The following is a 12,483-nucleotide window of genomic DNA, read 5'->3' as shown; positions in this document are numbered from 1 at the left end:
GTTTTTAGATACAATACAAAAAGTACAGTCCGTGAAAGAAAAAATTGACAAGCTGGATTGTATAAAAATATCTGCTCTGTGAAAAACAACATTAAGAAAAGGAAAAAGCAAGCACAGACTGGAAGGAAATATTTAAAATATATATCTGATAAAGGACTGGTATCTAAAATATACGAAGAACTTTTAAAATTCAACAAGAAAACAAACAACCCAATTTAAAATTGAGCAAAAGAGCTAAACAGACATCTCACTAACAAAGATGTACAAATAACAAATAAGCATATGAAAAAATGCTCAACATAATATATCACTAGGGAATTGTAAATTAAAACAATGAGATATTACTACACACCCATCAGAACGGTTATAATACAAAACACAGCACCAACTTCTGATGAGGATGTGTAGCAATAGCAGCTCTCATTCACTGCTGGAAGAAATGCAAAATGTGTAGCCACTTTGCAAGATACTTTGGCAGTTTCTTACCAGATTAAATTTACTCTTAATATGTAGTCCAGCAATTGTGCTTCTTGTTATTTACCAAAAATGAGTTGAAAATTTACACACAGAAATGTTTAGAGCAGCTTTATTCATAATTGCCAAATTTTGGAAGCAATTAAAGATGTCCTCCAGTATGTGAATGGATAAACAAACTGTAGTACACCCATACAATGGACTATTATTTAGAAATTTGGAAAATAAGCTATCAACACATGAAAAGATATGGTGTAACCTTAAATGCATATTGCTAAATGAAAAATATCTAATCCAAAAAGGCTATGTACTATTTCCAACTATATGGCATTCTGGACAATGCAAAACTATGGATAGTAAAAAAAAATTAGTGTTTGCCAGGAATATTGCCAAGAGTGGTAGGGCACGGGGGGAGGAAGGGATGAATAAATTATTATTTTTTTATTTTATTTTTTTATTGCTTAAAGTATTACGAAGGGTATTACATATGTGTCCATTTTTTTCCCCTGCCCTAGACAGTCCCCTAGCCTCCCCTATCCCCCAGTGTCTTATGTCCATTGGTTATGCTTATATGCATGCATACAAGTCCTTTGGTTGATCTCTTACCCCCCTACCTCCTGCCCCCCAACCCTCCCCGGCCTTCCCGCTGCAGTTTGACAATCTGTTTGAGGCAGCTCTGCCTCTGTATCTATTATTGTTCAAAAGTTTATAATGGTCTCTATTATCCATGAATGAGTGAGATCATGTGGTATTTTTCCTTCACTGACTGGCTTATTTCACTTAGCATAATGCTCTCCAGTTCCATCCATGCCGTTGCAAATGGTAAGAGTTCCTTCCTTTTTACAGCAGCATAGTATTCCATCGTGTAGATGTACCACAGTTTTCTAATCCATTCATCTACTGATGGGCACTTAGGCCGTTTCCAGATCTTAGCTATGGTGAATTGTGCTGCTATGAACATAGGGGTGCATATATCCTTTCTGATTGGTGTTCCTGGTTTCTTGGGATATAGTCCTAGAAGTGGGATCACAGGGTCAAATGGGAGTTCCATTTTCAGTTTTTTGAGGAAACTCCATACTGTCTCCGCCCCTTGGTCGAACTCCCAGAAGAACTCTGGTCGAGGGGACAATTCAAATACTATGCTTTTATTACTGCTACTAGAGGCCCAGTGCATGAAATCCATGCATGGGGGAGGGGAGGTCCCCTCAACCCAGCCTGTACCCTCTCCAATCCGGGACCCCTTGGGGGACGTCTGTTTGCCGGTTTGGGCAGTCGGACATACCTCTCACAATCTGGGACCACTGATTCCTGACTGCTCACCTGCTTGTCTGCCTGATTTCCCCTAACTGTTCCCCCTGCTGGCCTGTTAACCCCCAACTGCCTCCCCGCCAACCTGGTCACCCCTAAATGCCCCCCCCCATCAGCCTGGTTGCCCCTAATGCCCCCTTGCAGGCCTGGTTGCCTCCAACTACCCCCCACCAGCCTGGTCGCCCCTAACTGCCCCCCCACCAGCCTGGTCACCCTCACTGCCCCCTTCTGCTGGCCTGGTCACCCCTAATTGCCCCCCCTGTGGGCCATGGTCACCCCACACAGCCTGCTGCTCAGTCGTTTGGTCGTCCCTCGCTGACCCCCTTGCCGGCCTGGTCGCCCCACACAGCTTGCTGCTCAGTCATTTGGTCACCCCTCACTAACCCCCCTGCCAGCCTGGTTGCCCCATGCAGCCTGTTCAGTCGTCCGTCCGATTGCGATGGTTGTTTAGGCTTTTATATATATAGATATGGAATGTCTACAGAAAAATTCTCAACAAAATACTGACAAATTAAATCTAGCAACTTATAAAATAACTAGGAATCCCTGTGGGATCGGGCCTAAACTGGCAGTTGGACATCCCTCTCGCAATCCAGTTAGTGGTTCCTAACTGCTTGCCTGCCTCCCTGCCTGCCTGAATGCCCCTAACTGCTCACCTATCTGTCTGATCGCCCCTAACCACTCTGCCTGCCTGCCTGCTTACCCCTAACCACCTCTGCCACGGCCCCCATCACAGTGGCTTCATCCAGAATGACATCTGGAATGACGTCTGGAAGGTCGTTCAGCTGTCCGGTCTAATTAGCATATTACACTTTTATTATTATGGATTACATACTATGACCAAGTAGGATTTATCTGAGAAACACAAAGTTGGTATAAGTAAATGTTATACACCAAATTAAGAGAATGAGGGGAAAAATAATTATCTCAATAGACACAAATTGCATTTGATAAAAATCCAACAGCCAAGCTCCTGTGGCCAGCCAATCTCCTGCGGTCCCTTTTCCCAGCTGGCTCCCCCATCGGGGCAAATCGGGGGGGATGGCGGGTGGCCAGTCAACCTCCCGTGGTCCCTCCCTCCAGCTGGCCAACATCCTGCGGTCACTTTCCCCGGCCAGCCGGTCCCTCTGATCAGCTCCGATTCGCAGGCCAGGCCGAGGGACCCCACCCATGCACAAATTTGTGCACCGGGCCTCTAGTGTTTATATGTTGAAGGCACTGTGGAGTCTACTATTAAAAAACTCAATTAACGTTGTTTAATTTGTTTATTCCTATACTCATTTGATCAGAGAATCTCTTTTATCTACACCTATTGACATCCAGGAATATAATTTTTGGAAAATGTTGCTTAACTTTCCTGGTAGATAAACTAATCAGCCTGTGCTTGATCATTCCCAGGGACAGAGATTACTAACTCTAGGTAATTCGTTCCATTTTGGATGGTCTGAATAATAGCCTCTCTCTTTAAATTGAATTGGCATCTTTATTTTAAATGCATAGATAGTTTTGCTATTTAGAGTTAGAAATCACATCTATTCATTCCTCCAAATGATCTAGCAGTCCAGCTCTAAATGTAGTTCTCTGAAAATGCCACCCATTTCATAAATGTTTTTACACATAGTTTTTTCCATCTGAATCTCATCCTTCTCCTACATACACCACTCGTCTACAAACTGTACAGTCATCCTTTACATTTCAATAGTAACTTCCCTTATACAGCACTACCTGAGACAAACACCATTGCTGCATGCGCCTTCAGTCTGTAGACGTCACCGTATGAAGGCACATGGCATCACTGCCCTACACGAATACTGCATTCTAACTACTGACATGCCTGTCCCTCTCAGCCTCCGCAGCCTGCCAGCAGAAAGCATATACTCCTCCTCTTTGCATGGGACGGAAGAGGCACACAAATCTCCTACCTCACCAATAACTGCAATGATTCCAACTGAGCCCACACACTGCACAGCTTCTTCTCATCCTCAGAACAATGCTGCAAGAAGCTGTGACCAATCTACAGCTTTCACCCCTCATGCCATACCCAAATTCATTCCAGCTTAAGCATTAAGCACAGAGTTCAAAATACTGGTTTCTCAATGAGTATCTGTGAAATAGATGAATAAATCTTATCTGCAGTATAAGCAATGGTTCATGTTTTAGACTTCTAAATTTTCATAAGCTGGCCTTAAATTTACCTTCTTTTAAACCAAACATCAAAGATGAGAGAAGCAAAACCTTCATTATTAGCAATAATTAACCAATGAACTTATGTGCATACATGCATAACCCATGAACACAGACATTAGTACAGTACGCCCAGTGGGGCATGGGAGAATGTGGGGGGGGGGGGGCGGCGGCTAATGGGGTGAGGGTGAGGGGGACATCTGCAATGCTTTCAAAAATAAAGATACAGTGTGGCCTTGACTTACGAGTGTCCCGACTAACGAGTTTTTCGAGATATGAGCCGTCTCTCGGCCGATTTTTTGCTTTGAGTTGCGAGCTAAAATTCGTGTTACGAGCCAGCTTTAGATACCTCACTGCTAGTTGGCACAGCAAATGTCACAGTGAACACCACAACATCAGCCCAGCATCATGTGTCTCACTCGTTCACTTTAAGATTTGACATACGAGTAATTTGAGTTACGAGCTCCGTCATGGAATGAATTAAACTCGTAAGTCAAGGCCCCACTGTACAATTTTTAAAAAACGACTATTTTCACACCAGATTCTTGTCTGATAATACCAATTCTCTGATGTCCATTCCTTATCAAAATCCCAGATGTGAAAAAGAAAACAGTTAAAATAATGCCTGGAAGGATGTGTGCTGCATGAATTTTTCCAGATCTTCTAAATTTCATCCTTGCATCAAGTTATACCAACAGAGGATCTTTAGTTGGACATCATCATTTCATGACCTTTTCTCACTTGGACTAGAGTTCTCTGTAGACTTAAGGAACTTATCATTACTTCTACATTGGGAAACTGTCTGAGACCTGTCCACTATATCACAAGGTATTTTCATACAAAGCAACCTTTCAGGTCTTATAAAAGCCAGTCTAGAAGAAGAAGATGGCTGCTGACGGGAAGACTGACTGCAAGATAGTGTATAAGTGAGAGAATGAAAGGAGAGGGTGTGGTCATACGGAGAGTGTAAATTTGTGGGTGAGCGATAGCTATACTCCAGGGGACCGTTGGGGACTGCTGGATCGGGCTCCACTAACCGGGCAGCCTCCATTGCTGCTGAAATCTTTCCCAGAGCGGCCAGCTCTGCTGCGCCATCTTGAAGGGGAGAGTGGCTGTTATTGGAAGCGTATACATGCAGGGACCCTGCAACCAGGGCACCCAGGGACCAGCTACAAACCCAGGAATACCGATCTCAAGCAGCGCGAAAACGTGGACTAGGACAAGTCCTGCTCCTCCTCATGGAAAGGTCAGATTTCACCTAGGGTAAGGTGAGGTCTGCAATCCAGGTTGGAGAGAGGAACGTGCGTAGGGGAAGTATGCACCCCACAAAGTCTGCAGCCTTTGGAGCCAGTGTGATCCGCGAGTGTGGAAGGGGATCCACAGGGCTGCTGGCAGAAGGGAACTCTAAAAATCAGTCCATAGGGGACTGGGCGCAAAAAGGCAGCCTCGGATTTTACCAGTAACCCGGACTGCTTAGTGCCAGGGGGAAAACGTGCAGAAGAGACGTTTGGAGAATTGTGCGCAGAGCTGGACAGTAAAAGTTGCAAGTTCGTGCACTTACTCTGGCTCTTTTTTTTCTCTTTAAATCCTTGCTTTTGATTACTAAACCCAATACATAGGATCACCCAATTGGGGACACTCACAGAGTGCAGGGGAAAGTAGTTTTTGTGGAACCTGGGAATCAGAGAGGGGAGTAACCATCAAGGAACCAGCTCCGGGGCAGTCGATTCTCCCAAACCAGTATTAAGTACGACAGGGAAAACAAATCCTAAATACTGGCTAGGGAGGACGTATAGGCCTGGAGGTCAATCCAGAAATAATGCCACCCAGGGGCTGAATCACAAATTGACTCTTCTGTAAACACAAATAAAGGGGGTCTGGGAAACAAAGAAATACAGCCTGCTTTAAAATCAGGACTGTGGTTTACAACACAGAGGAGCAGTATATCGTAGGGAACTTCAATACTGTCCTGTTTACCTCACAGGAAAAAGGCATGCCAGACAGAAGAGTAGAGGAGGTGAATGACCTTCACTACTGCACATTTTTATTTTTTCACCTTTTACTTAAGAAACTATTTTTTTTCTTTTTTCCCCTCACTTGATTTTACCTTTTTAATTATTATATTTTTATTTTTAATTAATGGTATTATTACTATTATTGTAACTTTTTTTTTAAGTGTCATCTTATTTTTTCTTTATTTTATTTTGGGATTAATGTTCTACATTCTATTATCATTTTTCCTTTAGCATCATTTTACTCCATCTCAACTTTACCTTTATGCCAACACTCCATCCCTCACTTTTCCCCTTTGTTGTCCTGTTCTCTTACTCTATTCCTGTGTTAGGTTTTCTCTATTCCTTCTTTTTACCACCTGTTAAAAATTCAACCTACTAATAACTCTAATTTCCGATCCCCTACTCCAAGTCCATACACACCTCTCTCTTCGGCTTCTTCACTATCAAAATTTTTTCTCTCTTCCCTTTTCATCATTTTGTTTTGTTTTTTTCTGTTGTTGTTATTTTTTGTTTTGTTTTGTTTTTTTGTACTATTTTTTTGTTTTATTCTTATTTGTTTTGCCTTACTTTCTCTCTGTCCTATTGTTCTTGTTGGGTTGATTGTTGATTAGATTGTTTTGTATGTTTTTTGCTTGTTTGTGAGATTGTTTCCTTATTTTTGATTTGTTTTTGTCTTGATTTTTTGCTTCTGTTTTTCCTCTCCTTGCTTTTTTTTTTTTTTTAAATATATTTTATTGATTTTTTACAGAGAGGAAGGGAGAGAGAGAGATAGAGAGTTAGAAACATCGATGGGAGAGAAACATCAATCAGCTGCCTCCTGCACATCTCCTACTGGGGATGTGCCCGCAACCCAGGTACATGCCCTCGACTGGAATCGAACCTGGGACCTTTCAGTCCGCAGGCCGACGCTCTATTCACTGAGCCAAACCGGTTTCAGCTCTCCTTGCTTCTTATTAGTTGTTTGTAGTTTGCATTCATCTCTGGGTGTTTGTTATTTGAATTTTTTTGGATTAGTTGTTCTACTGGAGTTTTTTCCCCATATAAATAGTGCCCCCCCCCCCGCTTCCTTTTTATTCTCTTTCTTCTCTCACTTACTTTTTCTCCTTTTCTCACTATCATTTTTGAACTTTTTTTCTTTTCTTATCCCCTAATTCTCTTTTCTCAGGTGGTCACCTTTATTTGGGGTCATTAGTATCATGAATACATTTGTGTTCAGTGCCTTGTGCATTGTGCAATGTTGTGTTGTATTTTATGCCTTAAAATCAAAGCAGGAGAGAGAGAGAGCTACATAACCAGACACCCAGAGAAGAGAGATCATGGGGAGACAAAGAAACAGCCCACAAATGAAAGAAAAGGAGGCATCACCAGAAAAGGAAGTATCCAAAAAGGAGTCAAGCAATATGTCAGAGAAATAATTGAGAGAAATGGTCATAAGGTGGCTGAAAAGACTGGAATACAAATTCAACAATATGTATAAGAATCAAGAGGAAATGAAGAAGAACCAAGAAGAAATGAAAAATGACATCGCTGCTATAAAGAAATCAATAGAAAGCATCAACAGTAGACTTGAAGAAGCAGAGGACCGCACCAGTGAGCTAGAAGACAAGGTAGGAAAAAATACCCAAGCAGAGCAGCATCTAGAAAAAAAAAAATTAAAAAATAGGAGGAGAGCCTAAGGGAACTTTGGGACAACACGAAACGAAACAACATCTGCATAATAGGGATGCCAGAAGGAGAAGAAACTGAGCAAGGAATAGAAAACTTGTTTGAAGAAGTTATGACAGAAAACATCCCTGATATAAGGAAGAAAAAACCCACAAAAATCCAAGAAGCTCACAGAGTCCCAAACAAAATGAACCCCAAAATACCGACACCAAAGCACATTATAATTAAATTGGCAAACACCAACAACAAAGTAAGAATCTTTGTTGAGAGACAGAAAGGTACCTACAAAGGATTCCCTATCAGACTAAAGACTGATTTCTCAACAGAAACACATCAGGCAAGAAGCGAATGGAAAGAAATATACAAAGTCATGTAAAGGAAGGGTCTGAATCCAAGAATACTGTATCCTGCAAGACTATTAATCAAAATTGAGGGGAAAAATCAGGATCTTCACAGACAAAAAAAAAGGACTAAGGGAGTTTATTACCAGCAAACCAGCAATGCAAGAAATGGTAAAGGGTCTGCTGTAAAAAGAAGAAATAGGAAACAAAGAAGGAACACAGGCGTAAAGAATAAAAATGGTGACAAACAAGTACCTATCAATAATAACTTTAAATGTAAATGGTTTAAATGCCCCAATCAAAAGACATAGGACAGCTGAGTGGATAAGAAAACATGACCCACATATCTGCTGTCTACAGGAAACCCACCTCAGAAAAAAGGACTCATATCTACTGATGGTGAAGGGATGGGAAAAGATTTTTCAGGTGAATGGAAATGAAAAAGAAAGCTGGGGTAGCAATACTTATATCGGACAAATTAGATCTCAAACTGAAGGACATAACAAGACATAAGGAAGGGCACTTCATACTACTAAAGGGAGCAATCCAACAAGAAAATATAACTCTGGTAAACAAACATATGTGCACCCAAATATGTAACAAAAACTTTTGGAGGATATCAAGGGAGGGATTGATAGCAATACAGTCATAGTAGGGGACTTCAATACCCCATTATCACCATTGGACAAATCCTCTAAACAAAAAATCAGCAAAGAAACACCAATCCTAAATGATGCACTAGATCAGATGGAATTAATTGACATCTTTAGAACATTTCACCCCAAAGTCACAGAATATACGTTCTTCTCAAGTGCAAATGGGTCATTTTCAAAGATAGACCATATATTGGCAAAGTCTCTTCAAATTCAAGAAGATAGAAATCATTTCAAGCACCATCTTCAGACCACAATGGCATAAAACTAGAAATCAACTACAATAAAAACAATTAAAAAATCAAACACCTGGAGGCTAAATACCATGCTATTAAACAATGACTGGGTTACCAGAGAGATCAAAGAAGAAATAAAAAGCATCATGGCAACAAATGACATTGAAAACACAACGATCCAAAATCTATGGGACACAGTGAAAGCAGTCTTGAGAGGGAAGTTCATAGCTCTACATACCTGCCTCAAGAAACAAGAAACAATGGTAATAAATTATCTAATCCTACAACTCAAAGAGTTAGAAAGAGAGCAACAAGAAAAGCCAGCGTAAGCAGAAAGAAGGAAATAATAAAGATTAGAGTGGAGATAAACGGCAGAGACAAAAAAAAAAAAATAGAAAAGATCAACAAAACCAAGAGCTGGGTGTTTGAAAGGATAAACAAGATTGATGAACCTCTAGCCAGGCTCACCAAGAAGCAAAGAGAGAGGACTCAAATAAACAAAGTCAGAAATGAAAGAGGTGAAATGACAACTGATCCCATAGAAATACAAACAATTATGAAAAAATACTATGAACAACTCTATTCCAACAAAATGGACAACCTAGATGAATGGACATATTCTTAGAAAAATGCAAGCTCCAAAAACTCAACCAAGAAGAGTCAAAAAACCTGAATAGGTCGATAACTACCGAAGAAGTTGAAACAGTGATCAAAAATCTTCCGGCAAACAAAAGCCCTGGCCCAGACAGCTTTACAAGGGAGTTCAAATAAGACGGCATTCAAACAAGAACTAAAACCTATCCTCCTCAAACTATTCCAAAATATTCAAGAGGAAGGCACACTTCCAAGCTCTTTCTATGAAGCCAGCATTACCCCAATCCCCAAACCAGATAAAGACACCACAAAAAAAGAGACCCACAGGCCAATATCCTTGATGAACATAGATGCCAAAATCCTCAACAAAATCCTAGCAAATCAGATTCAGCAATACATTAGAAAGATCATACACTATGACCAAGTGGGATTTATTCTGGGGATGCAAGGATGGTTCAACATCTGCAAATCAATAAACGTAATACATCACATAAACAAACTGAGACAAAAAAACACATAATCATATCAATCGATGCAGAAAAAGCATTTGACAAAATCCAACACCCTTTCTTGATAAAAACGCTCAGCAAAGTGGGAATAGAGGGATCATACTTCAACATAATAAAAACCACATATGACCGACCCACAGCCAACATCATACTCGATGGGCAAAAACTAAATCCATTTCATCTAAGAACAGGAACAAGACAAGGATGCCCACTTTCGCCACTCTTATTTGATATAGTACTAGAAGTACTAGCCATAGCAATCAGACAAGAAGAAAAAATAAAAGGCATCCAAATTGGAAAAGAAGAAGTAAAACTGTCCTTATTTGCAGACGACATGATATTATACATAGAAAACCCCAAAGACTTCATCAAAAAACTACTAGATCTAATAAATGAATTTGGCAATATAGTAGGATACAAAATTGACACCCAGAAATCTATGGCCTTTTTTACATCAATAATGAACTCACAGAGAGAGAAATGAAAAGAACAATCCCATTTACCATTGCACCAAAAAAATTAAGATACCTAGGAATAAACTTAACTAAGGACGTAAAAGATCTGTACTCGGTAAACTACAGGACATTGAAAAAAGAGATAGAGGAAGACATAAACAAATGGAAGAACATACCATGTTCATGGATTGGTAGAAACAACATCATTAAAATGTCCATACTACCTAAAGCAATCTATATATTCAATGCAATACCTATTAAAATACCAATATTTCAAAGATCTAGAACAAACTCTCCAAAAATTCATCTTGAATAATAAAAGGCCCCAAATAGCCACAGCTATCCTGAGAAAGAAGAACAAAGTTGGAGGGAATCACAATACCAGACATCAAACTATATTACCAAGCCATGATTCTCAAAACTGACTGGTACTGGCACAAGAACAGACATATAGACCAATGGAACAGAATAGAGGACTCAAAAATTGACCCAAGCCATTATACTCAATTAATATTCGACAAAGGAGGCAAGAGCATACAATGGAGTCAAAACTCTTTAATAGGTGCTGGGAAATTTGGTTAGATACATGCAAAAAAAATGAAACTAGATCACCAACTTACACCATACACAAAAACAAACTCAAAATGGATAAAGGACTTGAATGTAAGACGGGAAACCATAAAAATCCTACAAGACTCCATAGGCAGCAAAATAGCAGTCATATATCGTAGCAATATCTTTACAGACACATATCCTAGGGCAAGAGATAATAAGGAGAAAATAAACAAATGGGATTACATCAAAATAAAAAGCTTCTGCACAGCAAAAGAAACTATCTACAAAACAATAAGAAAGCCCACTGCATGGGAGAACATACTTGCCAATGTTACCTCCGATAAGGGTTTAATCTCCAACATTTACAGGGAACTCATACAACTCAACAAAAGAAAAATAAACAATCCAATAAAAACATGGGCAAAGGACCTAAATAGAATCTTTTCAAAAGAGGACACTCAGAAAGCCAAGAGACACATGAAAACATGCTCAAAGTCACTAATCATCCGAGAGATGCAAATCAAAACAATAATTAGGTACCACCTCACACCTGTCAGAATGGCTATCATCAAAAAATCAACAAATGACAAGTGCTGGAGAGGATGCGGAGAAAAAGGAACACTCGTGCACTGCTGGTGGGAATGCAGACTAGTGCAGCCACTATGGAAGACAGTATGGCGTTTCCTCAAAAATTTAAAAATGGAACTGCCATTTGACTCAGTAATACCGCTTCTAGGAATAAATCCCAAGAAAACAGAAACACCAACCAGAAAGGATATATGCACCCCTATGTTCATAGCAGCAAAATCTGCAATAGCCAAGATTTGGAAACAGCCTAAATGCCCTTCAACAGATGAGTGGATTAGAAAACTATGGTACATCTACACTATGGAATACTACTCTGTTGTAAAAAAGAAGGAATTCTTACCATTTGCAGCAGCATGGATGGAACTGGAGAGCATTATGCTAAGTGAAAAAAGCCAGGAAGTGAAAGAAAAACACCACATGATCTCACTCATTTATGGATAATAAAGAACATTATAACCTAATGAACTAAAAGATAGATACAGAGGCAGAGAAGCATGGTACAGACTGTCAAATTACAGTGGGTAGGCTGGGGAGTGTTGGCAGGGGTGGTGGGGGTATGCATGCATATAAGCATAACCAATGGACACAAGAAACTGGGGCGGGGTGGTAAGGGCATGTGCAGGGTGGTAGGGGCGGCCAGGGGGAGGTCAATGGGGCAAAAAAGGAGACATTTGTACTACTACCTGTAATACTTTAAACAAGAAAATAAAATTTTAAAAAAATCAATACACTGTAAAAATAAATAAAATAATAAAAAAATAAAAGCCAATCAATTCAGGAGAAATGTGTCCTTTGTCTTATGTACCTGGAACTCTTATAATAGATCATGTTTTATTCTTTGCATTTGCCAACTTTTTCTTACTTCAAGAACTATATGAGGCCATGTGTTTCCCTGCCACTATTTCT

At 40.1% G+C, this 12,483-nt stretch overlaps 1 protein-coding gene across 17 annotated transcripts in view; it reads right to left on the bottom strand.

Moving 5' to 3' along the window:
* Window positions 1-12,483, bottom strand: part of CCSER2 (coiled-coil serine rich protein 2) — a 215,282-nt gene that overhangs the window by 92,783 nt on the left and 110,016 nt on the right. The window lies entirely within an intron of this gene.

Source organism: Myotis daubentonii, chromosome 13 (genome assembly GCF_963259705.1).
Source record: "Myotis daubentonii chromosome 13, mMyoDau2.1, whole genome shotgun sequence".
In the NCBI taxonomy this organism is placed as follows: Eukaryota; Metazoa; Chordata; class Mammalia; order Chiroptera; family Vespertilionidae; genus Myotis; species Myotis daubentonii.
The sequence above is the reverse complement of the archived record's forward strand: the minus strand, read 5'-3'. Positions and strand labels throughout refer to the sequence as shown.